The sequence below is a fragment of the Neofelis nebulosa genome, chromosome 9 (assembly GCF_028018385.1).
Source record: "Neofelis nebulosa isolate mNeoNeb1 chromosome 9, mNeoNeb1.pri, whole genome shotgun sequence".
In the NCBI taxonomy this organism is placed as follows: domain Eukaryota; kingdom Metazoa; phylum Chordata; class Mammalia; order Carnivora; family Felidae; genus Neofelis; species Neofelis nebulosa.
In genome coordinates, this window is record NC_080790.1 from 51303588 (window position 1) to 51331487 (window position 27900).

Sequence of the window (27900 nt, forward strand, 5' to 3'; positions counted from 1 at the left end):
CGGGGGGCGGGGCGGGGCGGGGCGGCCGCGGAAGGAGTAGGCGGAGGTCCGGACGCAGGGGGGCGGGAACCGAAGGCTTCGGCTGCGATTGCTGGGCAACACTTTCCTTGGCCGCCTGCGCGGTCCCAGGGTGTGGGAAGAGGTCAAAACGAAAGGGCCGGGAAGCACGGCCCCCGCGGGGAATCCTAGTCCAGTTCTGGGCGTGGCATCATTCTCCCACCACCACCTAGTTCCCACCCCCTCACTGCCTCGCGTTCACTTCCCCTCAGGGACGCATCCGCCTTCCAAGTTCACGTCGCACCTTTTTGCGCAAGGGACTTCCTCCAGGCCAGGCCATCCTGCTCTGTGCTGGGTGTCCCTGTGAGCGGCCAGCAGAAGCCGAGTGAAGCGCATGCCAGTTTGGACTCTGGGAACTCACCGCTCTCGGGTTAACGGAACCTACCTCTGGGGGCACCACAGTGCTTCTCGGAGTATTGTAAAAACCTCTTCTCCCTTCCTAGACTCAACAACTCTGTGCACCAGCCAGTTTCCCGTCCTCTGAGATGTCTGACTCCTCCTGGTCTTACAGGTCTGTGTTACACCGATTTCTGCACCCACTCATGTTTCACTTTTCCTAATAGTCAATTGCACCTACTCCCAGCTTCGGAGAGAGGACAGCACTTACCTCCATTTTGACTTCAAACTTTCTAACTGATTAAATTTTTTTCTAGCTTATCTTTTAACTCAGGCAAAAGACCTAAAACCTATTCCCCTCAGGCAATAGGGACTGCCCAGCTGCCAGCCACACCCCATGTGATTGACCTCAAGACAATGGTTGGTTTGAAGGTCACAGCCTATCTGCATGCACCCACAGACCTTTGTCCCACGTTTTCCTTATATAAGTCTTGAAGTATTTTTGGTACTTTGGAGACAGTCCTCGAGGGGTTAGTCTGCTGTCTTCCCAAGTGTTGGCCTCACTGAAATAAATTTATTTCTGGTTTGACCACCACCCGTTTCTCTGCCTTTGGATTTTGTCAGCAGCAAATGGCCAAACCTGGTTTGGGACCCCTGCAGCCAGGTGCTCTTGCACCCCTGTGCCTCAGCTACACTTCAAGTTTACACAATCACCTAAATGTGTACTTCGAGACCCATACTTCAGAATACCTGCTTTCTGATTTTTTTCAAGGAGAGAGGGAAGATGAGAAGGTTGGGAGACAGCTACAAATCTCCTTAACAAGACTTGAGAGTTTGGCAAGAGTGGTAAGCAACCTCTGATAATTCAGCCCAAGCCTTCACAGGGCTGTTCTCTCTCTGATGATAGACAGCAAGGCTCCTGGAAAAACAAATTTTGCTTCCTTGTGTTGTGTGGGCTATATCATGCCAACACTAAAACAATTTGGGGGGAAGGTTTCTACTGGTCACCATGGGTGCCTTTACGACAACCTTTTTGTAAAACATGCAGTTCAGGGGCACCTGGGTGGCTCAGTCCATTAAGTGTCTGACTCTTGATTTCAGCTCCTGATCTCATGGCTCCTGAGATCCAGCCCTGAGTTGGGCTCTGTGCTGGCAGCTCGGGGATTCTCTCTCTCTCTCCCTCACTCTCTGTCCCAACCCCATCCCTCAAAATGAGTAAATAAACCTGAAAAATTTTTTTTAAAAATGTGCAGTTCAGGGGCTCCTGGGTGGCTCAATCGGTTGAGTGTCTGACTTCAGCTCAAGTCATGATCTCATGGTTTGTGGGTTCAAGCTCCAGGTCAGGCTCTATGCTGACAGCTCAGAGCATGGAGTCTGCCTTGGATTCTGTGTCTCCCTCTTTCTCTGCCCTTCTCCACGCTCGTGCTCTGTCTCTCAAAAATAAATAAAACATTTAAAAAAAGTGCAGTTCAAACTGTATGTCACTATGGAACATACTCTAACAACAAATGAAACTTCAAAGAAACCTTAAACATCATTTAGTATATTTCTTGTTAAAATGCACAGTATTATTTTGAAACTGATGTAAATTAGGACCAAAAAAAGTAACTATGCTAATGTTATTAGGAGCCAAGATTTCCAGTGTTAAAGAGACCAGGTATAAATTGAAGGAAGTTAAGGGAAAATCTGTAAACTTCAATTTGAATTAGAATCCAGAAAATTGTAGAATCTATTGCAATTACTTTTACTCTTATACAATAACACTAAAACCATGTTTTTCTCTTCTGGGTATGTTGGTTCTCCAGTACCTATGATTAACCTTTTTAAGAGTTCTTCCTGCAGTAATGGCAGAGATTAGAGTATGCTCTGTGAAAAGTAATAAAAGGAAATCTCCTTTAGAATGCAGTTGGGAAGCCCTCAAGGTGAGCTCTCATGCCCTATGACTTGTCAATTACAGACCCAGTGGAAGAGGAGGACCTTGCACATGGCCACGCCTATCCCAGCAAGAAGGAAGGCCTTTCTCCTCCCCTGGCAACAGCCCAGCCAATGAGAGACTGCAACAATGCAGCCAATGAAAAGCCACTATACTTTGAACTCCCAGTTTTCACCAATGGACTTTCTGTTTATAACAGCCGAGCTTCCCCTTTCCTCTATAAAGGAACGTTCCTCATTGAAGGGAGTTACCTATAGTTTCTTGGGAGAGTGTGTGCTGTGGCTTGCGATTCTCTGCTATCCCCCAATAAATCCATTTTTGCTGTTAAAATAGCTGGTAGTTTTGTTTTGTAAGGTTAACTTACTTGGTGATCAGAAGTGGGATGCGAAGAAGACCCCCAGCAACTCGGAGGCTGGTGAACAAACCCGACAGCACCCACAGAGCCAATTGGGCTCACTGCTTTCTCGCTGACCCTGGAGTTTGCGGTAAGTTTCCTCCTGGATTTGGGGCTCTGCGCTTTGTTTTTGCACTCTCCAGGCTTTATTAGGATCTGTTTTATGCCCTTGTTGTTTGTTTTGTTTTTACTTTGAAAGTGCTCCTTTGGCCTTTGGTCGGACTTCTTTTGGGGACTGGATTGTTCCTATTGGAACTGTGACGGTCTTTACTCTGATTCCTTCTGGAACCAAGCTGCTACTGATGAAACTGTGCTGTTTAGGAGTTTTTCCCTTTGCACCAGAGAAAAACCTAGTAATGGGATTGCAGTCATCAAAATGCTCTGAGAGTGCTGCTCCCTTCCTTGCCCTTAGTGGGACTCTGACTGGTTTTGTGTTTAATAAACTATGGTCCTTCTGCATGCACATTTATAAACTAAGTGGATTGACTTAACCAAAAGTAATTTAGAGCACCGGTGCCTGGGTGGCTCAGTCGGTTAAGCGCTGAGCCTGCTTGGGATTCTCTGTCCCTCTCTCTATGCCCCTCCCCTGCTCTCTCTCAAAGATAAATAAACTAAAAAAGAAAAAAAAAAAAACACCACCAATGGCCATTATGGGGAACTTTTGATCTCTCCGAACTTAATTTACTCAAAGTTTTAGAAAGCTATGGGTACTTAATAGAAAAAAACAAAAACAAAACAAAACTGGGATGCCGGTTTTAAATGGTACTGATAGACAGTTTGTTAGACACGTATTGGAGGCAAGGATGGTGATAAATAGGGTACACATTAGAAGCCTGGGGACACAACATCCTGACTTTGTGGCTCCCAAGACCCTTCAACATCCTGGCCTTGTGGCCACCAAGACACCAAATAACAGATCAAGAGCCACAGGTGCAGAACATGCCCTCTCCTCTTCAGCCTCTGCCCCAGAGTAACCTATAGTGTCATTGTCATGTATTTACACTGTGATTTTAACCCTGCCCCTGTGGGAGGAGATGGACAGGACAGTTCCAGCAAGAACCTTGTAGGGCCCAAAACTCGTCCTCCTAATTGGCAGGAGGAGTCCCTTAGATGGTTGGAAACGACCTCAGTTAGAGACTGACCTAGCTATGACCCATAACCTATGCAAACATAAAAAGAAAAGACACCCCTAATCCTGGTGCAGTTGCTACCTCTGGGTCTGCTCACTGTCCCTTCTTGACAGTGTTCTGTCCTTAGTAAACTACTTTGTGCTTGCTACCTTCCTTCAGGCTGTCACTGAGTGTGGATCCTCAAATAAATCTTTCGTGGGGAATACAAGCATTGAGGCCTCCATTCACACAATGCAGACTCTCCCACGGGTAATAATACCTTGAGACTTACAGATATTTTCAGACCTAGCCTCTTCTAAACCTAGCTGCTTCCAGAAGGACCTGTTTGGTAACAGTCCACAGGGACGGAGTGGTTTACCTGGACTGGGAGAGAGCCTGGAAAATTCTTTTCTGAGGAAGATGATTATCTGCCTCCTCCCACTCCCCCCCCCCCCCCCGGCTCCACCAATCTTATTTCAAGCAATATTTCAGCAGTTTGTGAATAATATTTAAATGGGAAATACCACCCATAGAATTCCTTTAGTAATAGCACAGTGGTCCTGGGTGGCTCAGTCAGTTAAGTCTCTGACTTCGTCTCAGGTCGTGATCTCACAGTTTGTGAGTTCAAGCCCCATAATGGGCTCTGTGCTGACAGCTTAGAGCCTGGAACCTGCTTCAGATTCTGTGTATCCCTCTCTCTCTACCCCTCCTGCACTAGCATCCTGTCTCTGTCTCTCTCTCTTGAAAATAAAAACATTAAAAAAAATTTTTTTTTAAATAGTGCAACGGTTCCCAAATTTGTTTGCACATTGGTCACCAGGGAACTACAAAAACACTGATGCCTGTGTCTCATAGGCCTGGACTTTAGAATTTTTTAATAAAATTTTTGTTCAGTTTACTTAAACTAAAAAAAAAAAAAAAAAGAAAACAATTCACCCATTTCTCCCACCCTCCATCTCTTATAATCACCATCTGTTCTCTGTATCTACACGTTTGTTTTTGTTTCTAGTTTTTGTTTTTGTTTTTTTAGATTTCACATGTAAGAGAGATCATACTGTATTTATTTTCTGTCTGACTTATTTCACTTAGCATAATGTCCTTGAGGTCCATCCATGTTGTTTCACATGGCAAGATTTCATTCTTTTTTAATGGTTGAATATTTATCCATTCATTCATCTGTGGATGTTTAGGTTGTTACCATATCTTGGCTATTGTAAATAATGTTGCAGTGAACAGGGGGGTACATGTATCTTTTCAAGTTAGTGTTTTTGTTTTCTTTAGATAAATATCCAGAAATCGAATTGTTGGACCATATGGTGGTTCTATTTTTAATTTTTTTAGGAACCCCTGTACTGTTTTCCATAGTGCCTACACCAGTTTACATTCCCATTAACAGTGCACAGGGTTTTCTTTTTTCCACATCCTCTTCTTATTAACACTTGTTATTTCTTGTCTTTTGAGTTTAGCAATTCTAACGGGTGTGAGATAACTCATTGTGGTTTTGATTTGCATTTCCCTGATGATTAATGATACAGAGCATCTTTTCTTGTACCTGTTGGCCATCTATATGTCTTCTTTAGAAAAATGTCTATTCAGATTCCCTGCCCATTTTTTAATCAGATTGTTTTGTTGTTGTTTTGTTTTTTGGGTGTTTTTTGCTGTTGGGTTATGAGTGCTTCAGATATTTTGGATATTCACCCCTTATCAGATAAATGATTTGCAACTATTTTCTCTCATTCAGTAGGTTGAGTTTTCATTTTGTGGATGATATCCTTTGCTGTGTAGAAACTTTCAGTTTGATGTAGTCCTATCTATTTTATTTTTTGTTTTTCATTTGCTTTTTAAAGTTTTTATTTTAATTCTAGTTAGTTAACATACAGTGTCATATTAGTTTCGGTGTACAATATAGTGATTCAACACTTTCATACATCACCAGGTGCTCGTCACAAGTGCACTCCATGATCCCCATCACCTATTTCAGCCAGCCCCCCACTCCCCTCCTCTCTGGTAACCATCAGTTTGTCTTCTATAATTTATTTATTTATTTATTTATTTATTTATTTATTTATTTATTTATTTTTTAATAGGCAAGGTCTAATTTCTTTTTTTTTTTTTTAATGTTTATTTATTTTTGAGACAGAGGGAGACATAGTATGAACGGGGGGGGGGGGGGGGGGAGGCAGAGAGAGGGAGACACAGAATCCGAAGCAGGCTGCAGGCTCTGAGCTGTCACCACAGAGCCCGATGCGGGGCTTGAACTCAGGACTGCGAGATCATGACCTGAGCAGAAGTCGGCCGCTCAACTGACTGAGCCACCCAGGCGCCCCTTGTCTTCTATAATTTAGAGTCTGTTTCTTGATTTGTCTCTCTCTCTCTCTCTCTCTCTTTTCTTCTCTTTGCTCATTTGTTTCTTAAATTTCACATATGAGTGAAATCATATGTTATTTGTCTTTCTCTGATTTATTTGGCTTAGCATGATACTCTCTAGCTCCATCCATGTTCTTGCAAATGGAAAGATTCATTCCATTGTGTATATATACCACATCTTCTTTATCCATTCATCAATCAATGGACATTTGGGCTGCTTTCATATGTTGGCTATTGTGATAATGCTGTTATAAACGTAGGGGTGCATATATCCCTTTGAATTAGTGTTTTTGTATCCTTTGGGTAAATACCCAGTAGTGAGATTCCTGGATCACCGGGTAGTTCTATTTTTTACTTTTTGAGGAACTTCTGTGCCATTTTCCACAGTGGCTGCACGAGTTTGCATCCCTATGAACAGTGAACAGCATCCTTTTTCTTCACATCCTCAACAACACCTGTTGTTTCTTGTGTTGTTGAATTTAGCCATTCTTACTGGTGTGAGCTGATAGCTCATTGTGGTTTTGATTTGCATCTCCCTCATGATGAATGATGTTGAGCATCTTTTCATGTGTCTGTTGGCCGTCTATATGTCCTCTTTAGGGAAATATCTGTTCACGTCTTCTGTCCAGTTTTTAATTGGATTATTTGTTTTTTGGGTGTTGAGTTTTAGAAGTTCTTTGTAGATTTTGGACGCTAATCCTTTATCAGATATGTCATTTACAAGTATCTTCTCCCATTCTGTAGGCTGCCTTTTGGTTTTGTTGATTGTTTCCTTTGCTGTGTAGAAGCTTTTTAGTTTGATGTAATCCTAGTAGTTTACTTTTGCTTTTGTTTTCCCCTTGCCTCAGGAGACATCAAGAAAAAAGTTGCTATGGCCTTTGTCAAAGAGGTTACTACCTGTGTTCTCTTCTAGGAGTTTTATGGTTCCAAGTCTCATATTAGGTCTTTCATCCATTTTGAATTTTTTCTCTGTATGGTGTAAGAAAGTGGTCCACTTTTATTCTTTTGCACATTGCTGTCCAGTTTTCCTAACACCATTTGTTGAAGAGACTGTCTTTTTCACATTGGATATTCTTTCCTGCTTTGTCGAAGATTAATTGACCATATAGTTGTGGGTATAATCCTACTTGGATTGGTTTGTTTGTTTGTTTGTTTTTGCTTTTGAAAGAGGGACCTGGTTAAATACACTGTGGTACATCTACATCAATGTATAATATGCAGCCATAAAAGTGAATGAACATGTCTGTGCACACTGATGTGAAAAATTGAATGAAAAAGGCAAGGTGAAGAACAGGAAAAGAGTATATACTATGTTACTTTTTTCACAGTAAAAAGGGGGAATAAAATATATGTACTTAGGTTATACATATTAAGTACTGTAATCCCTGATTAATTATAAAACTAGTTAACTACAGAGGATGGTGAGGGGAAGATAATCTACACATAGTGTACCTTTTGGTAGCATTTTACATTTTTAAAGCCATGTCAATGTATTATCTATTCAAAAATAAATAAAATAGGCTCTTAAAGGAATACGTAAATGTACCAGGACAAATAGAGAAAGATTATATCAGAATTTTAATCTTTGTCGACTTGCTTGGCATTTTAACCTTCATAACATTAAACGAACTAATATTTAAGAATTATATTTAATTTTTGCTATTTAATTTTGTTTATTTTTGAGTCTTTCAGCAAAAAGTCCCCTTTGGGAATTCTTCACATCTTGCAAGGATTACATGCAAGGAGAACATCAAGTTCGCCACCCTAAAATTTCACAAACGAAATCTCTAAATTTACGTAAAGAACATCCATGCTGAAACAACTTTGACCCATATGTAACAAAGAGTATAGACTATGAATAAAACAAGAAAGTTTCAGAGAAATATGAGACCTCCTAAACTCATTCTGTTGTTACTAATCAAATTGCAAAACAACAGTCTTTATAAAAATATTTCAAGAATATAGTTAGTTCCTTCTACTTTTGAGACAAAAAATTTAAAGAGAAAGCTTGACAAAATGACTGCTATAGACTGCCAACTATTTTTAGTGGTAGAAGATGAGGGATTTTTTGACATTTGATGAAGATATAAATTTCCTTCTATAAAATATGTTACTAGAAACAGTTTTTATAATTAAAGTCTGCTGTGTATATAAAGGTTAATGATATTATTAAATGTGCTACTTCTGTATGCTGTACCTCAGACACTTGAATATGCACAAGCAAGCATACTTTTTTTAAAAATAAGAGCATTGTACATTAAAAAAAGGGGGAGGGTTGCCTGGGTGGCTCAATTGATTAAGCGTCTGACTTCGGCTCAGGTCATTATGATTTCACAATCTGTGAGTTCGAGCCCTGCATCAGTCTCGGTGCTAACAGCTCAGAGGCTGGAGCCTACTTTAGATTCTGTGTCTCCCTCTCTCTGCTCCTCCACCACTCATTCTCTCTTTCTCTGTCTCTCTCTCTCTCTCTCTTTCTCTCTCTCTCTTTCAATCTCAAAAATAAATAAACATTAAAAAAATAAGCAATCTCTATCAAAATAACACAAGCATTCTTCACAGAGCTAGAACAAACAATCCTAAAATTTGTATGGAACCAGAAAAGACCCTGAATAGCCAAAGCTATCTTGAAAAAGAAAACCAAAGCTGGAGGCATCACAATCCCAGACTTCAAGCAGTATTATGAAGCTGTAATCATGAAGACAGTATGGTACTGGCACAAAAACAGACACTCAGATCAATGGAACAGAATAGAGAACCCAGAAATGGACCCACGAACGTATGGCCAACTAATCTTTGACAAAGCAGGGAAGAATATCCAATGGAATAAAGACAGTCTCTTCAGCAAATGGTGCTGGGAAAACTGGACAGCGACATGCAGCAAAATGAACCTGGACCACTTTCTTATACCATACACGAAAACAAACTCAAAATGCATGAAAGTCCTAAATGTAAATGCCATCAAAATCCTCGAGGAGAAAGCAGGCAAAAACCTCTTTGACCTCGGCCGCAGCAACTTCTTACTCAACGTGTCTCTGGAGGCAAGGGAAACAAAAGCAAAAATGAACTATTGGGGGGTGCCTGGGTGGCTTAGTAGGTTAAGCGTCCGATTTCGGCTCAGGTCAAGATCTCACGGTTTGTGGGTTCGAGCCCCATGTCGGGCTCTGTGCTGACACTTAGAGCCTCGAACCTGCTTCAGATTCTCTGTCTTCCTCTCTCTCTACCCCTGCCCTGCTTGCACTCTGTCTCTCTCTCAAAAATAAAAAAACATTAAAAAAAAAAGAACTATTGGGACCTCATCAAAATAAAAAGCTTCTGCATGGCAAAGGAAACAATCAGCAAAGCTAAAAGGCAACTGACAAAATGGGAGAAGATATTTGCAAATGACATATCAGATAAAGGGTTAGTATCCAAAACCCATAAAGAACTTATCAAATTCAACACCCAAAACACAAATAATCCAGTGAAGACATGGGCAAAATACATGAATAGACACTTCTCCAAATAAGACATCCAGATGGCCAACTGACACATGAAAAAATGCTCAACATCACTCATCATCAGGGAAATACAAATCAAAACCACAATGAGATACCACCTCACACCTGTCAGCATGGCTACCATTAACAACTCGGGCAACTACAGATGTTGGTGAGGATGCAGAGAGAGGATCTCTTTTGCACTGCTGGTGAGAATGCAAACTGGTGCAGCCACTCTGGAAAGCAGTACAGAGGTTCCTCAAAAAATTAAAAATAGAACTACCCTTCAACTCAGCAACTACACTACTAGGTATCTCTCCACGGGATACAGGTTTACTGTTTCAGAGGGACACATGCACCCCAATGTTTATAGCAGCACTACTGACAATAGCCAAGTATGGAAGGAACCCAAATGTCCATCGACAGATGAATGGATGAAGAAGAAGTGGTATATATATATATATATATATATATATATATATATATACATATATATATATATATATATATATACATATACACAATGGAGTATTACTCGACAATCAAAAAGAATGAAATCTTGCCATTTGCAATTAAGTGGATGGAACTAGAGGGTATTATGCTAAGCAAAATTAGTCAGAGAAAGACATCATATGACTTCACTCGTATGAGGAATTTAAGATACAAAACAGATGAATATAAGGAAAGGGAAGCAAAAATAATATAAAAACAGGGAGGGGGACAAAATGTAAGAAACAAATATACAGAACAGAGGGTTGCTGGAGGGGTTGTGGGAGGGAGGGATGGGCTATAGATGGGTAAGGGGCATTAAGGAGTCTAATCCTGAAATCATTGTCGCACTATAGGCTAACTAACTTGAATGTAAATTATAAAAACAAATAATTAAAATATGAAAAAATAAATATTGAAAAAATAAAAAAAAAAAAGAGCATCGAGGATAGTTGGCAATAAACAGAGTAGACCTTTTGCATATTCCAACCAAAGTAAACTATGTGATATACAAGATACTTTGGAATTGCTTTATCCTGTACTTCCACAAGATGTTCAAACAAGGTAAAATAGCAGATTTTAACATTAAGGAAGCTGTTCGACCAAAAGAAAGCCTTGACATTTTACTTTGCAGATAACAATAGCAGCAAAGCAGGACTTTCTAACAACTCATAGTAGTTTGAAGATAAAGGAGTTTATTTGCTGGAAACTTCTCAAGAGGAGTGCCTGACTGGCTCAGTTGGTAGAGCATACAACTCTTGATCTTGGGGTTGTGAGTTCAAGCCCCATGTTGCTTAAAAATAAAATATTAAAAAAAAATAAAAGAGACTGCTGAATTAGTAATCAACTGAGTCGTCATGTCCATAGGTGATACTTGCTGTTGGAGTGCAAATTTATAGATAAAAAAGTGCAGGGAGGAGGCTAGAATAATAAACGATGTGATGATGGATTAACATTGCAGTCATCAGTATGAACTCATTTAGCTAAATATAGATCCAATGGGATAAAGAGACAAATATATATATATATATATATATATATATATATATATTTTTTTTTTTTTTTTTTTTTTTTTTTTTTTTTTTTTTTTTAGTTTAAAGAGTGAGCCTGTGGGGGAGGGGGGCAGAGGGAGGGAGAGAGAGAATCTTTTTTTTTTTTTAATTCAAGTTATTTAACCCAGTGATTCATTACTGCATAGTGCTCATCCCAACAAGTACCTTCCTTAATGACCATCACACATTAGCACATCTCCCACCCACCTCCCCTCCAGCAACCCTCTGTCTGTTCTCTGTATTCAAGAGTCTCTTATGGTTTGCCTCTCTTTCTGTTTTTGTCTTATTTTTCCTTCCCTTACCCTATGTTCATCTGTTTTGTTTCTTAAATTCCACATATGAGTGAAATCATATGATGTTTGTCTTTCTCTGACTCACTTATTTTGCTCAGCATAATACACTCTAGTTACATCCATGTTGTTGCAAATGGCAAGATTTCATTCTTTTTGACCACTGAGTAATATTCATTCCATTGTGTATACATACGACGTCATCTTTATCCATTCATCAGTCGGTGGACATTTGGGCTCTTTCCATAATTTGGCTATTGTTGATAGTGCTGCTATAAGTATTGGGGTGCCTGTGCCCCTTTGAATCAGCATTTTTGTATCCTTTGGATGAAAACCTAGTAGTGCAATTGCTGAGTTGAAGGGTAGTTCTATTTTTACTTTTTTGAGGAACCTCCGTACTGTTTTCCAGAATAGCTGTACCAGTTTGCGTTCCCACCAACAATGTGAAAGTGTTCCCTTTTTTTCTGCATCCTTGCCAACATCTGTTGTTTCCTGAGTTGTTCATTTTAGCCATTCTGACAGGTGTGAGGTGGTATCTTGTGGTTTTGATTTGAATTTCTCTGATTGATGAGTGATGTTGTGCATCTTTTCATGTCTGTTAGCCATCTGGATGTCTTCGGAAAAGTGTCTATTCATGTTTGCTGCTCATTTCTTCACTGGATTATTTTTTGGGTGTTGAGTTTGATAAGTTCTTTATAGATTTTGAATACTAACCCTTTATCCAGTTGTCATTTGCAAATATCTTCTGCCATCCCATTGGTTGCCTTTTAGTTTTGTTGATTGTTTCTTTTGCTGTATAGAAGCTTTTTTATCTTGATGAGATCCCAACAGTTCATTTTTGCTTTTTTGTTTCCCTTGCCTCCAGAAACATGTCTAGTAAGAAGTTGCTGCAGCTGAGGTCAAAGAGGTTGCTTCCTGTGTTCTCCTCTAGGAATTTGATGGTTTCCTGCCTCACATTTAGGTCTTTCATCCATTTTGAATTTACTTTTGTGTGTGGTGTAAGAAAGTGGCCCAGTTTCATTCTTCTACATGTCGCTGTCCAGTTTTCCCAGCACCATTTGCTGAAGTGATGGTCTTTTTTCCACTGGATCTTCTTTCCTGTTTTGTCGAAGATAGGTGGCCATACATTTGTGGGTCCATCTCTGGGTTCTCTGTTCTGTTCCATCAATTTATGTGTCTGTCTGTTTTTGTGCCATTATCCTATTGTCTTGATGATTACAGCTATGTACTACAGCTTGAAGTCTGGGATTGTGATGCCTCCAGCTTTGGTTTTCTTTTTCAACATTACTTTGGCTATTTGGGGTCTTTTGTGGTTCCATACATTTTTTAGAATTGTTTGTTCTAGGTCTGTAAAGAATGCTGGTGTTATTTTGATAGGGATTGCATTGAATGTGTAGATTTCTTTGGATATTATAGACATTTTAACAATATTTGTTCTTCCAATCCGTGTTTTTCCATTTCTTTGTGTCTTTAATTTCTTTCATAAGCTTTCTTTAGTTTTCAGCAAACAATCCTTTACCTCTTTGATTAGGTTTATTCCTAGGTATCTTAGGGTTTTTGGTGCAATTGTAAATGGGATCAATTCCTTGATTTCTCTTTCTGCTGCTTATTATTGGTGTATAGAAATGTAGCTGATTTCTGTATGTTGATTTTATATCCTCTGACTTTGCTAAATTCATGTATCAGTTCTAGAAGGTTTTTGGTGGAGTCATTCATGTTTTCCAGCAGAGCATCATGTCGTCTGTTAAGAGTGAAAGTTTGACTTCTTCCTTGCCAATTTGGATGTCTTTTATTTCTTTGTTGTTTGATTGTGGAGGCTAGGACTTCTAGCACTATGTTGAACAGCAATGGTAAGAGTGGACATCCCTGTTTTATATGTGACCTTAGGGGGAAAGCTCTCAGTTTTTCCCTATTGAGGATGATATTAGCTGTGGGTCTTTCATATATGGCCTTTATGATGTTGAGGTGTGTTGCAGACTTTGAGTCTGGAGTTCTCTCTTGTCCAGCAAGAGAGTGGATGCGGAATTGAATACAAGAGAGGCTAATGTCCGGGAGGAGACAAGACCCCTGAACAGGGGTTTTGTCTCCATATTTATTGAGCTCTCAAGGTTTAAAAAAAATTTTTTTTGCTTATTTATTTTTGAGAGAGAGAGAGAGAGAGAATGAGCAGAGGAGGGGCAGAGAAAGAGGGAGACACAGAATCTGACGCAGGTTCCAGGCTCTGAGCTGTCAGCACAGAGCCCGATGTGGGGCTCGAACTCACGGACTGCAAGATCATGACCTGAACCGAAGTCGGACACTTAACTGCCTGAGCCACCCAGGTGCCCCTCTCAAGGTTTTACATATGTGGTGAACGTGCAGAAGACAACAATAAGATAGTGACCATTAATTTGTGTGTGTAAGAAGCAAAGGGTTTGGTGGGCAAGTGGCATTAGAAGTTGAGATTAAAGAACAATGATATATTGGAGCCAGATGTGGGAAGGACAGTGTTTCTCTGTGGGTGATACAGCCAAGTAGCTGTTATCTCCAAAGTTTAAGATTGCTGGAGCATGCTGCCTTAAGGTTAACAAGGCACTTTTCATTAACTAACCTTGGGCACTTTCGCCCCATAGTGGCTTTCCACCTCCAACTGTCCTGGGACACTTTCATCCTGTGGAGGCATCTTCCCACCCTAAGCCTTGTTTTACTTAGTGACTAACTAACCTTGGGCGCTTTCACCTGATGGTGGCTTTCCGCCTCTATGTTTTGTCTTACTTAATGACTGGCCTTGAGAGCTTTCATCCTGTGGCAGCTTTCCGCCCTAAGCCTTGTTAACCCATTGGTGTAAGCATACAGAATTCTTTTTTTTTTTTTTTTTTTTTTAATTTTTTTTTTAACGTTTATTTATTTTTGAGACAGAGAGAGACAGAGCATGAACGGAGGAGGGTCAGAGAGAGGGAGACACAGAATCTGAAACAGGCTCCAGGCTCTGAGCTGTCAGCACAGAGCCCGACGCGGGGCTTGAACTCACGGACCGCGAGATCACGACCTGAGCCGAAGTCGGCCGCTTAACCGACTGAGCCACCCAGGCGCCCCAGAATTCTTAAACTTACTTCCCACAGAGGTGTGTTCCTTTTATACCTACTTTCTTGAGGGTTTTTATCAAGAAATGTTGCTGCATTTTGTCAAATGCTTTTTCTGCATCTATTGAGGGGATCATGTGGTTCTTATCCTTTTACTGATGTGGTGTATCACATTGATTGATTTGCAAATATTGAACCAGCCCTGCAGCCCAGGAATAAATCCCAGTTGATCATAGTGAATAATTATTTTAATATATTGTGAATTCAGTTTGCTAGTATCTTGTTGAGAATTTTTGCATCCAGCTTCATCAGGGATATTGGCCTGTAATTCTCCTCCTTAGTGGGGTTTTTGGTTTTGGAATGAAGGTAATGCCGGCTTCATAGAATGAGTTTGGAAGCTTTCCTCCCATTTCTATTTTTTGGAACAGTTTGAGAAGAATAAGTATTAACTCTTCCTTAAATGTCTGATAGAATTCCCCTGAGAAGCTCTCTGGCCCAGGACTCTTGTTTTTGGGGAGATTTTGATAACTGATTCAATTTCTTTGCTGGTTTTGGGTCTGTTCAGATTTTCTGTTTCTTCCTGTTTCAATTTTGGTTGTGCATGAGTTTCTAGGAATTTGTCAACTTCTTCCAGATTGCCCAGTTTGTTGGCATATAATTTTTCATGGTATTCTATTTTAATTGTATTTCTATGGTGTTGGTTGTGATCACTCACTCTTCCTTCATTTGTGATTTTACCTATTTGGGTCTTCTCTCTTTTCTTTTTGATAAGTCTGGCTAGGGGGTTATCAATTTTGTTTATTCTTCCAAAGAGCCAGCATTTTTGTTTTAATCTGTTCTACTGTGGGTTTTTTGTTTGTTTGTATATTACTTTCTTCTGCTCTAATCTTTATTATTTCCCTTCTTCTGCTGGCTTGAGGCTTTATTTGCTGGTTCTATTCTAGCTCCTTTAGGTGTAGGGTTAGGTTGTGTATTTGGGACCTTTCTTGATTCTTGAGATAGGCCTGCATTACAGTGTATTTTCCTCTTAGGACTGTCTTTGCTGCATCCCAAAGGGTTTGGACTGTTGTGTTTTTATTTTCATTTGCTTCCATGTGTTTTTTTAATTTCTTCTTTAATTTCATGGTTAACCCATTCATTCCTTACTAGGATGTTCTTTAGCCTCCATGTATTTGAGGGCTTTCCAAAGTTTTTCTTGTGGTTGATTTCAAGTTTCATAGTGTTGTAATCTGAAAATATGCATGGTATGAGCTTGATCTTTTTGTATCCGTTGAAGGCTGATTTGTGACCCAATATGTGATCTATTCTGGAGAATGGTCCATGTGTACTTGAGAAGAATGTGTATTCTGCTGCTTTAGGACATAATGTTCTGAATATATCTGTTAAGTCCTTCTGGTCCAGTGTGTCATTCAAAGCCATTGTTTCCATGGGGTGTCTGGGTGGCTCAGTCAGTTAGGCATCAGACTGCAGCTCAGGTCGTGATCTCATGGCTCATGGGTTTGAGCCCCACATTGGGCTCTATGCTGACAGCTTAGAGCTTGGAGCCTGCTTCCAATTCTGTGTCTCCCTCTCTCTCTGTCCCTCCCCTGCTCACACTCTGTCTCTCTAAAAAATGAATAAACATTAAAAAATTAAAAACGACAGCAACAAAAACCCAAAGCCATCATTTCCTTGTTGATTTTCTGCTTAGATGATCTGTCCATTGTTGTAAGTAGGGTATTAAAGTCCCCTACTATTATGGTATTATTATCAATTAGTTTCTTTATGTTTATTATTAATTGGTTTATATATTTGGGTGCTTCTAAATTGGGGGCATAAATATTTATATTGTTAGATCTTGATGGATAGACCCCTTAATTGTGAGATGATGCTTTTCTTCATCCCATGTTAGTCTTTATTTATTTATTTTTTTAATGTTTATTTATTTAGAGAGAGAGAGCATGTGTGTGAGTGGGGGTGGGGCAGAGAGAGCGAGAATCCCAAGCAGGCTCCATGCCATCAGCACAGAGCCTGACGCAGGGCTTGAACTCACGAACTGTGAGATCATGACCTGAGACAAAACTAAGAGTTGGACGCTTAACTGACTGAGCCACCTAGGAGTCCTAGGCTTTGTTTTCAAATCCAGTTTGTCTGATATAAGCGTGGCTATTCCGGCTTTATTTGCCAATGGCAACCCATTGGCATGATAGATGGTTCTCCATCCCCTCACTTTCAATCTGCAGGTGTCTTTAGGTCTAAAATGAATCTCTTGTAGGCAGCATATAGATGGATCTTATTTTTTTTATCCATTCTGATACCGTGTGTCTTTTTCAGAGTGATTTTTGAAAGATATGAATTTAGTGCCATTGTGTTACCTGTAGAGTTGGTGTTTCTGGTGATGTTCTCTGGTCCTTTCTAGTCTGTTGCTTTGGTCTTTTTTTTTTTTTTTTTTTTTTTTTTTTTTCCTCCACTCAGTGTCCCCCTTAAAATTTCTTTCAGGGCGAGTTTAGTGATCACCAACTCCTTTCGTTCTTGTTTGTCTGGGAAACTCTTTATCTCTCCTATTCTGAATGACAGCCCTGCTGGATAAAGATTGCTTGGCTGCATATTTTGCCCATTCAGCACAGTGAATATTTCCTGCCACTCCTTTCTGGCCTGCTAGGTTTCAGTGGACAGGTCTGCTGCTAACCTTATGTGTCTACCCTTGTAGGTTATGGATCTTTTGTCCCTAGCTCCTTTCAGAATTCTCTCTTTATCTTTGTATTTTCCAAGCTTCCCTATGATATGTCATGGTGTTGACCTGTTTTTTCATTTCTCAGGAGTTCTCTGTGCCTCTTGGGCTTGAATGCCTGTTTCCTTCCCCAGATTAAGGAAGTTCTCAGCTATAATTTGTTCAAATAAATCTTCTGCCCCTTTTTCCAGCTCTTCTTTTGGGACTCCTATGATATGGATGTTGTTTTGCTTTATGGAATCACTAAGTTCTCTAATTTCCCCCTTGTGATCTAATAATTTCCTTTTCCTCTTTTTTTCAGTTCCATTATTTTCCATAATTTTATCTTTTGTATCACCTAGTCTCTCCTCTGCTTCTTCAATCCTTATTGTGACTGTGTCCACTCAGTTTTGCCTCTCAGTTACAGTATTTTTTATTTCAGTCTGATTAGTTTTTAGGTCTTTGATCTCTGCAGCAAGGGTTTCTCTGGTGTCCTCTATGCTTTTTTCAAGCCCGGGTAGTAGTCTTATGACTGTTATTCTAAATTCTTGTTCAGATATGTTGCTTATGTCTGTTTTGAGCAAGTCCTTGGCTGTGATTTCCTCTTGACCTTTCTTTTAGGGACAGTTCCTTCATCTTGTCATTTTGGCTAAGTTTCTGTCTTTTGTGTGTTGAAAAAAATTTTTTTTTACGTTTATGAATTTTTGAGAGACAGAAAGAAACAGAGTGTGAGTGGGATAGGGGCAGAGAGAGAGGGAGACACAGAACCTAAAGCAGGCTCCAGGCTCTGAGCTGTGAGCACAGAGCCCCATGCAGGTCTTGAACTCCCGAGCCATGAGATTGTGACCTGAGCCGAAGTCAGATGCTTAACTGACTGAGCCACCCAGGCATCCTCCTTTTGTGTGTTTTAAATGCTTGTTATGTTTCCTGAACCTGAGATTAGTGCTGTATTTAAAAGGGGTCATACACTGTCCAGGGCCTGGCACTTCAGAAAGTGTTTCTGGTGTATGCTGTGTGCACTCTGCTGTTGCATCTTGGCCGCTCTTTGTTGCTAGTTAGTCCTCTGCAGAGCTCCTCCTTGCTTCCAGTGGGGAGTGTTTGGACCTTTAACTAGGTGTGCTTTGATCTGTTTGTTGAAATAAGCCTGGAAAAAAATGGGCAGTGGGGGAAAGCCTGATCCCCCAAAAAAGAGAAAAGGAAAAGGAACAACAACAAAAAACAGAGAATCAAAAAATTGTAAGTCTGATTCCAAAGAAAAAGAAAGGAAAAAAAAAAAGAAAGGAAAAGGATAAAAAAATCTGATCCAAAAAAAAAAGAGAAAAGGAAATTAAAAAAAAAAAAAAAAGAAAGAAAGAAACTATGAGCCTGATTCCAAAAGAAAAAAAAAGAAGAAAGAAAAAAAAGAAAAAAAAAGCAGGTCTGCCCCTATTTTCACCAGAACTGCAGGTGACGTTTTGAAGCACTTGATTTTCAGTACCCTTGGTGCATGTGGGGTGCTGTCTGTCCTGGAGGAGAGGCTCCCTGTGTTGGCTCAGAGTCAGTCTTACCCCAGTAAATAAGCATTTTCCAGGTACACAGGGGTGGGGTTTGGTGTAAGTGGGTCCTGCCTCCATTGGGGCCGCTGTGTTGCTCTCTGAAGTCCCCCTGTGTTGGTGTCGGGGGGGGAAATGGCACCACTCCAATCTCCCAACTCTGGACTGGGGATCTCACACCCTTTGCTGTTCAGGAAGCCCTCACAGAATATCGAGGGTAGTCAGTCCACAGTGTACCACAACTCTCATGCGTTTTTTTCTTTGGCACGTGGCTGGTATTCAAAACCCAAAGTCTTAAAGGACTGGGCAGGGAAAGAGAGAGAATCTTAAGCAGGCCCCACATTCAGCACAAAGCCCAATGCGGGGCTCGATCCTATGACCCTGGGATCATGACCTGAGCTGAAATCAAGAGTCAGACACTCAACCAACTGAGCCACACAGGAGCCCCAAGAGGCAAATAATCATACACAGTGTGTACATACAGATATATTTCCAAGCTCTGCCCTCTGAGAGGGTCAAGAAGCAAACACCCCAGTAGCAATGAGCATACGCAGTGCCCAGATCTTGGTTTCTCATACCATTCTCTAATAAAAGAGCCAGGGCTTCTTGGAAAAATGGCTGATTCTAAAATCAGGTGTGAGAAATAGCCTGGAGCGTCCTGTAGTGCCTGAAAGTTTAAAAAAAAAAAAAAAAAGTACTTAAAAAATGAAAATACCTAAAATGATAGGAATATGTCAGAAAGACATGGGAGGCAACTGAAGGTGATCCCAGCAGCCAAAGCAGGACAAATTGAGCGATAAAACCAAATAGTATTGGATTATAACCTATAGTATAAAGTAATTATCCATGAGTCCACATGCTATGAATAAATAAAAGAATAAATGGAGAATAGACAAATCTCCCACACAGATTCCAGATAATTTATGTAGATACCTGAAAGGAGTGTTTATGCTCCATTGTATGCTTTACCTCAAGTTGGGGGAGCATAACTCCCCACCGCTTATGTGTGGACTGTGCATAGCGAATTCTTTCAAATTGTATCGTATGTAAAGGCGTAAGAAAGTGGAGAAACCTGACAAAAACTACCTCAGCCTGGAAATCAAGATCAACATCAACAGTGATGAATCATGTTGATACCATGTACCCTTGATGTGATGTGATAGGAATGTCAGTTTACTCTGTGGTCTTCCTCTCCAAAACCCATAATCCCATTATAATCATGAGAAATCACAATGGAATACTCCTCAGCAATGAAAATCAGGAACAAAGTGCTAATCCATGCTACAGCATAGGTGAACTTCATCAAAGTAGCCAGACACAAATAACTATGTTTTGTATGATTTTGTTCGTATAAAATTTCTAGAAAGACCAAAATAATAGAGCAAATCAATTAGGCATAGGCATGAGGGAACTATTTAGGGGTGATAGAAGTGTTCTAAAATGATCATCGTGTTTATGCTCTTAAATTTAAGTTTTTGATCTATTTTATTTTATTATTTTTTTAAAATTTTTTTTTTTAACGTTTATTTATTTTTGAGACAGAGAGAGACAGAGCATGAACGGGGGAGGGTCAGAGAGAGGGAGACACAGCATCTGAAACAGGCTCCAGGCTCTGAGCAGTCAGCACAGAGCCCGACGCGGGGCTCGAACTCACAGACCGCGAGATCATGACCTGAGCCAAAGTCGGCCGCTTTACCGACTGAGCCACCCAGGCGCCCCTTAAGTTTTTGATCTATTTTAAATTAATTTGTGTATGGTATGAGGTAACAGTCCAACTTGTTTTGTTTTGTTTTTGCCTGTGGATATCCTATTTTCTTAAAAATACTTTGCTGAGCAAATTGGCCTTTTCCTTATTGTCAAAAATTTATTGACCAGGGATGTGAAGATTTATTTCTGGGCTTTTGATTTTATTTCATTGGTCTATATGTCTATCCTAATGCCAGTACTACACTGTTTTAGTGACTGTAGCTTTGTAGTAAGTTTTTGAAATTGGGAATTGTGAGTCCTTTAACTTTGTTCTTTTTTTCTCCAAGATTGTTTTGACTATTCAGGGCCCTTTGAAATTTCATGTGAATTTTAGGATGAGCTTGAACATTTCTGGAAAAAAAAAAAAAAGACCAAAAAATTGCCATTGGGATTTTGATAGGGATTGCACTGAATTTGTATATTTCCAATCCATGAACATGGGATATTTTTACATTTACTTAGGTCTTCTTGAATTTCTTTTAGAAATGTTTTATAGTTTTTAGTATATAAGCCTTGTGACTCCTTAGATGACTTTATTCCTGAACATTTTTTCCTTTTTGATGATATTTTATTTTATTATTTTAAAGTTTATTTATTTTTGAGAGAGACAGAGACAACATGCGTGGGAGAGGGGCAGAGAGAGAGGGAGACACAGAATCCCAAGCAGGCTCTGCACTGCCATCACAGAGCCCAATGTGGGGCCCAAACTCATGAATCGTGAGATCATGACCTGAGCAGAAACCAAAAGCCCCAGGCACCCCATTTTTGATGATATTTTAAATGGAACTGTTTTCTTAATTTTCTTTTTGGAGTGTTCATTGCCAGTAAATTGAAATGCAACTGGTTTTTATGTGTTGATTTTGTATCCTGCAACTTTGCTGAAGTCAGTTATTAGTTATAACATTTGTGGGTGACTGTGTGTGTGTGTGTGTGTGTGTGGAGAGAGAGAGAAAGGATGTTTCGTATCCACAAATAGACAATACCTATTTTCTAATGACCTAAAGAACATTTATAAAAATTCATCATGCACATAATGATCTGTATAAATCTCCAAAATTCTCTTAACATAATGTAACAAAATGAAACATAAAGCAATAAAATAATTTTCTAAAAAACCACAGGAAATTCTTAAACCACGTTTTTAAATAGCTCAGTTCAAAGAAGAAATATAAATCCATGCATGAAATAATACCAGTGAGAACATGACTTTAGACACCAATTGAATTCTGCTCAGGAGAAAATTTATATTACTAAATGTTTTTTATAGAAAGCAAAAAAGACAAAAATGAACCAAGTGTTCACCTTATATATGTTAGGGATCTTTGCAAAAACCAGAAATTAATTCAGACAAAATAAAACAGAAAAAAAAATCTTTTTTATTCAATTCACAGCCCTGATGGAGAAATCCGAAAAACTGGTCCAAAGAGGCTAGAAGCCCCAGGTGGCTCTCGGGTTGCTTTCCGAACCAGGTAACAGAAAGAAATGAATCAGCTACAGGATGAATCGGCTACAGCTGTTTTGAGTCTTATCATTTTGCTTAAGATTTAGTTGCCATGGAGAGAGTATAAAATTAGCCTAGGTCAGGTTTCGTGTCTGTTTTTTAATCTAGAAAAGTGTAGAACTACCATATTCACTGATGGCTTCACCAAACCCATAGCCCATAAGGAAGGGTTAGTTCCACAGGAAAAACTGGGGTAGTTTATCAGAAGGGACGATGGATACAGAGTGGTGAAAACAAGCTGTCCATTACATACCTTTAGAAGCTAGATTTTTGCGAGGCTGTTGACTATAGCATTTATCTACAGTACCAAAAATTATGAGTGCTCAGTATTAACTGAATGGTTAAATAAAACATAGCACATTTAAGATGGCCTATGATGCAGCCATTACAAATTTGTTTTGGATCAATATTTAAAGATTGAGAAATTTGCTACAGAAATATTGAATATAAACTGTGTAGAGCCTGTGAATTAAATTTATTTTATTTTATTTATTTATTAAAAAAATTTTTTTTAATGTTTATTTATTTTTGAGACAGGGAGAGACAGAGCATGAACAGGGGAGGGTCAGAGAGAGGGAGACACAGAATCCGAAGCAGACTCCAGGCTCTGAGCTGTCAGCACCGAGCCCGGCGCGGGGCTCGAACTCACAGACCGCGAGATCATGACCTGAGCCGAAGTCGGCCGCTTAACCGACTGAGCCACCCAGGTGCCCCTAAATTTAGTTTAAAAAGTTTTATTTATGCATATAACCAACACCTGAAAAGAATGCGTAAAGATGTGATGTGTATGTATGTATACCTACATCCTAGTATCTGAATTTGTAATATGACCTTATTTGGAAAGGAGATTTTTGTGGATGTAAAAGGAATTAAATTAATGATCTTGTGATGAGATCATCCTGGATTATCCTCATAGGTCCTAAATCCAACAACCGGTGTCCTTATAAGAGGCAGAAGAGGAGAAGATGCAAACTATAGAGAAGGCCATGGCCATGTGAAAACAGAGATAAAAGAAGCCACAAGCCAAGGAATGTCTAAAGCCATCAGAAGCTGCAAGGGGTAAGAAATGAATCTCTCCTAGAGCCTTTGAAGGGAATATAGCCCTCCCGACACCTTAATTTCAGACTTTTTCTCACCATAACTACGAGGAAATAAATCTCTGTTGTTTTAAGCCATCCAGTTTGTGGTAATTTGTTACAGCGACCCTAGGAAACTAGTAATCTCTGTACGCTTAGATAGATGGAAAGATAGAAAAAATATATAAAATTTATTTTCCCAAAATGTCTATATTTTTCCACAACAAAGAGTATTGTTTTAAGATGTGACTGTAGAGGCACCTGGGTGGCTCAGTCGGTTAAGCTTCTGACTCCGACTCAGGTCACCATCTCATAGTCAGTGGGTTCCAGCCTCATATCAGGCTCTGTGCTGACATAAAAAAGGAAAGAAAGAAAGAAAAAAAGAAAAAAAAGCATTAGAATGTGAACATAAAGAAGGCTAGTACATTTAATGTCAGACAAAACAAAATTTAAGCAAAAAAGTTAAATGTGCCTATATTCTCACCGGCAATTCTGCAGGAGAATGCTGGTCACCGTGATTCAGGGAACCCCCTCCAGCTGTGTCTCCTGTTGGCTACTCTGAATGCCTGGTTCACGTGGGGTCTTTCCACTTCCTTCAGGCACAGGTGTCCCCTTCTCCTCCAATCTGAAAGTTTGCTTTCTTTCATTTTTATAAAAGACCCACATCAGCACCGACTTTTGCTAGTGGAAGGAAAATCTGAAGCGGATTTTCGCCTTTAGGAACTGGTCATTGTTGTTTTGCTTTATGCCATTTCCGTTTAGGAAAGGGATTATAGGAACATTCTACTTTGAGAAAACAAGGAATCTATTCCCATCTCCCACCTCCTTCTCTTTGCTTTGGTGTCCTGGTTCAGAAGGTGTCAGGAGGGTGGTTTGGAATTGGGTCTCTTTCCCTCCTCTGCTGCCGCCTAGGTTCCTGCCCTGTCTGACCACAGCATTCAGCGTGCTGGGTCCCCCACGTGTCAGGGAAGGGGGCATGAGACATTTACAGAGAGGGGTTATTACCACCTGTCAAGTGCTCATAACCCATGTGGAGGGATAATGAGTAAAACCTGACAGAAACCCACCTGCACCATCCTGTGAATTTCACTGTCTTCCTGGTGACTATTTTCTATTCTCTAAGGGCTGAGGTGGGAATTAAAGTTATTATTTCTTGTTGGTAGGGTGGGGATAGAGGGACGGCAGGGCAGTGAAAACACATTTTTGGAACTTATTTTTGGAAACCGCAGAGCAGAAGCTGTTGTCTTGGTATTCTAGTTGCCCAGTATCCCCAGATTACCCAACAAAGCAGGCGCCATCTAACCAGGCAGATTCTGGAAAGAGTAGCTCATTGGGGAGTCACCGCAGCGTGGAGGATCACCAGCAACAGCACCAGGACCCTAGGCAGGGGTAACGCCCGGGCTGTCCAACCACCACCAGGTGGCACCAAAGCGCAGCCGAGACCTGGAGATTCGCGTCCTGCCGCCTCAGATAGGAGAAGTTGGGGATGCCGGAGAATCAGATGCTGCGTGGGTGTCTTGAGAAGGGCCACGGTCCTTTGTCCCCTCCCTTGCCCCCAGGGTCAGAGCTCCCCTGAAAGGATATCCCTCCCCTAGTTAGGGATGTGAGGTCCCAAAGTGGAGATTCTCTGGGAGGACAGGCAGGCACCTGGGGAGGTGTCAAGGTGGTATCAGGACCAGAGGACCTGACGACCTGAGTATGGGAGGTTTCACAAACGTGGCTGGGAGGGGGCTGTCAGAGTGGAAGCGGCCATGAGGTCTCGGCCAGTAGGGCGTGTGCCCAAACCGGGAAGTGAGGGAGACAGGCCACAAATCTATGTTCTGCATAGCCGTGGCAGGTGACAGGCCTGGGAGGAGAAGACCATCTATCTCAAGGGATGTCACAGCGGGCAGGAAATGGCCTCAAAACATTCGGATGACCTTCCTGGAAGGCAACAAGGGTTCCCCTTACTTAGATGTGGGAAGGAGAAATCCCTAATTGATGGAAAATCCTGAAAAAACAGGAATGCCAGAGTTTGCCTGGAAGTGGCTAATATTTGTGGGTGGTTGGTGGGTTTTATTTTTTTAATGGCCATTAGGAATAATAGGCCTCAAAAAAGAGGACAAGTTTTGTAACAGAAAAATAAAGTTACATTTTGTTTTACCAAAGCTAGATCATGGCTTGTGAAATGCACGTCAGCTACAAATATTCATAGAAATTGCACATAAGAAACCTTAATAAATTCCATAAAGCAGAAATTATACTTAACTATATTCTGTAGCCACATTGTAACCAATAAATATTTAACACACACACACACACACACACACACACACACACACACACGAAAACCCAGCCACTTGGAAATCATAAGAGGGGGAAAAATGATTCTAAACAGCACTAGAGTCATACAGAAATAAAAATTACAATACCAGAATCTTTAGAAAAAGAATAAGCAAGAAAACACAACATATCAACACTAAGGTATATGGACAAAGCTTTGTTTTCAGATATAAACTCATAGCTTTAAATGCTTCTGTTAGCCAAGACAAAGAGAATTTAATCAACTGAATACGTCACTTAGAATTTTAGAAAAGCAACAGATTCTTAAGAAAGGAGTAAAGAAATAACTGTGGAGGTAAATTAATTAGAAAAAAGAAGAGAAAAAAAGTTCTTTTTTAAAAACTAATAGACAAATGCAAAATGTACGTCTTTTACTTACTTGTTCTTCGGAAAGTACTTAGCCATCTGTCGGAGCAGAGGGCCCTTCCCTCCTTCCAGTTTGACCACTGTGCTCCTCTAAGGAGAGTCACAATACACCCTCCCTCATAGGTCAGAGCCCACTCCCATAAGATCTGACACAACCTTCAAAATCTTGAAGTTCCTACACCTGCATAACTGGGACAAGATTGGGATGTTCTTGAGGATGACAGCAGGTTGGTATGAGTCATTGACCAGTTGGAAAGGGCTTACACTTATGTGTGTTTGTGTGTGTGTGTGTGTGTGTGTGTGTGCGCAAGTGTAAGGGCGTACATGGTGTGTGGGTGTGTACAAGTATGATGTACAAGTGTGGGTGTGTGCGCACAAGTGTGGTATGTACATGTGTGGGGTATGGGTATACAGGTGCAGGAGTATGTTTTCTTTTATTTAAGAAAAAAATTAAAAAAAAATTTTTTTTAATGTTTTTATTTATTTTTGAGACAGGGAGAGACAGAGCATGAACAGGGGAGGGTCAGAGAGAGGGAGACACAGAATCTGAAATAGGCTCCAGGCTCCGAGCTGTCAGCACAGAGCCCGACGCAGGACTCGAACTCACGGACCGTGAGATCATGACCTGAGCCGGAGTCGGACGTTTAACTGACTGAGCCACCCAGCCCCAAGAAAATTTTTTTAAATGTTTACTTAATTTTGAGAGAGACAGAGTGTGAGCAGGGGAGGGGCAGAAAGAGAGGGAGAATCTGAAGCAGGCTCGAGGCTCTGAGCTGTCAGCACAGAGCCCGATGTGGGGCCTGAGGTCACGAACGGTGAGATCAAGACCTGGGCGAAAGTTGGATGTTTAACTGACTGAGCGACCCAGGCACCCCGGTTGCTTTCTCTCAATCCTAGAATTATTCTGAATTGTTGAAACCAGATGGTCTCCAACCATCCAATCCCAACACAGAAGTCCATTTTTTATGTGTTCTACAACCACTGGTGGGCATGTATTATGAAACAAGGATTTCAGTGGGTTCAAATTATGTACCCAAAACCAAAAAAGGAACTACCGGAAAGGAACTATTTTGATTTTCTTGTCCACCTATATCAAGCATCTGTAATAACAGCACCATATACCAGGGACTCAGTGCCAAACAATCATTATCTCAGTTAACATTTCATTGTGTAGGAAGTGCTATTATTATTCCCAACAGATAGGGCTCACAGAGGGTTAAAGTGATTTGCCCTGCATCACACAGCTATCCTAATGCTGATCCTCAGTGAGGTTTGGATGGCTCCCAAGATGCTACTTTTATCATTATTCTATAAAAAGTATTGTAAGTATTTTTTATCAGTATTTTGAAAGTATTTTAAGGATTTTTTTCTCCGATGCTTTGAAAATTATTTTTTCTCCATTCTTGTTGTATGCATTTAAAAAATAATATGTATGTCTGCCTTGGTCTTTTTCAGCCCTAGATATGACCCCAACCAGGATTCCCAGTGTAACCAGAGCATGGGACACCATGTTGTGGTATGACCTCTGTGAGATGGCCACAGAATCTGAAGGTTTTTCACTTGCATAAAGTCCAGACCCCTTCTTGCCCTGTAAGAATCTGCCCAGGTGGGAAGACCTCCTTGTTCTCATAACCCTTTGGTCTCTAGTCTGGCTTCAGAATCTACTCTTCATCATTCTGCTGTCCTGCTTCTCACAAATGAGCAAATATGGCACCGACTTGCATTAAAACACCACTGTTGCTGGTACATAGTGAATTTTCTGTACTTGAGTCCTACCTTGAGTCAAGATACAACACATAAAACAACTACCTTATGGTGTTAAAGAAATTTAGTTATTTTGAGGGGGCACCTAGATGACTCAGTTGGTTAAGCATCCAACTCTTGAGTTAGGCTCAGGTCATGATCTCCTGGTTGTGAGATCAAGCCCCATATTGGGCTTCTCACAGGGCATGGAGCCTGCTTAAGCTTCTCTCTCTCTCTCTCTCTCTCTCTCTCTCTCTCTCTCTCTCTCTCTTTCTCTGTGTGTGTATGTTTCTCTCTCCCTCTCCTGTTGTCCCTCCCCTGCTCTCTCTCTCTCTCAAGAAAGAAGGAAAGAAAGAATGA

The 27900-nt window shown here is 40.5% G+C and overlaps 1 long non-coding RNA gene across 4 annotated transcripts; it reads left to right on the forward strand.

The window, feature by feature from the left end:
* Nucleotides 1–15: 15 nt before the first annotated feature.
* Nucleotides 16–27770, forward strand: LOC131484919 (uncharacterized). Of its 4 annotated transcripts, XR_009248498.1 has the most exons (5): nucleotides 129–568; nucleotides 2681–2811; nucleotides 22950–23092; nucleotides 25921–26024; nucleotides 27253–27770. It is a non-coding gene; the product is annotated as an uncharacterized LOC131484919 (long non-coding RNA). The 4 variants fall into 4 exon arrangements; XR_009248500.1 differs by lacking the exon at nucleotides 25921–26024 and having other exon boundaries at nucleotides 27253–27768; XR_009248499.1 differs by lacking the exons at nucleotides 25921–26024; nucleotides 27253–27770 and having other exon boundaries at nucleotides 16–568; nucleotides 22950–23208.
* The last annotated feature ends 130 nt before the right edge of the window (nucleotides 27771–27900 follow it).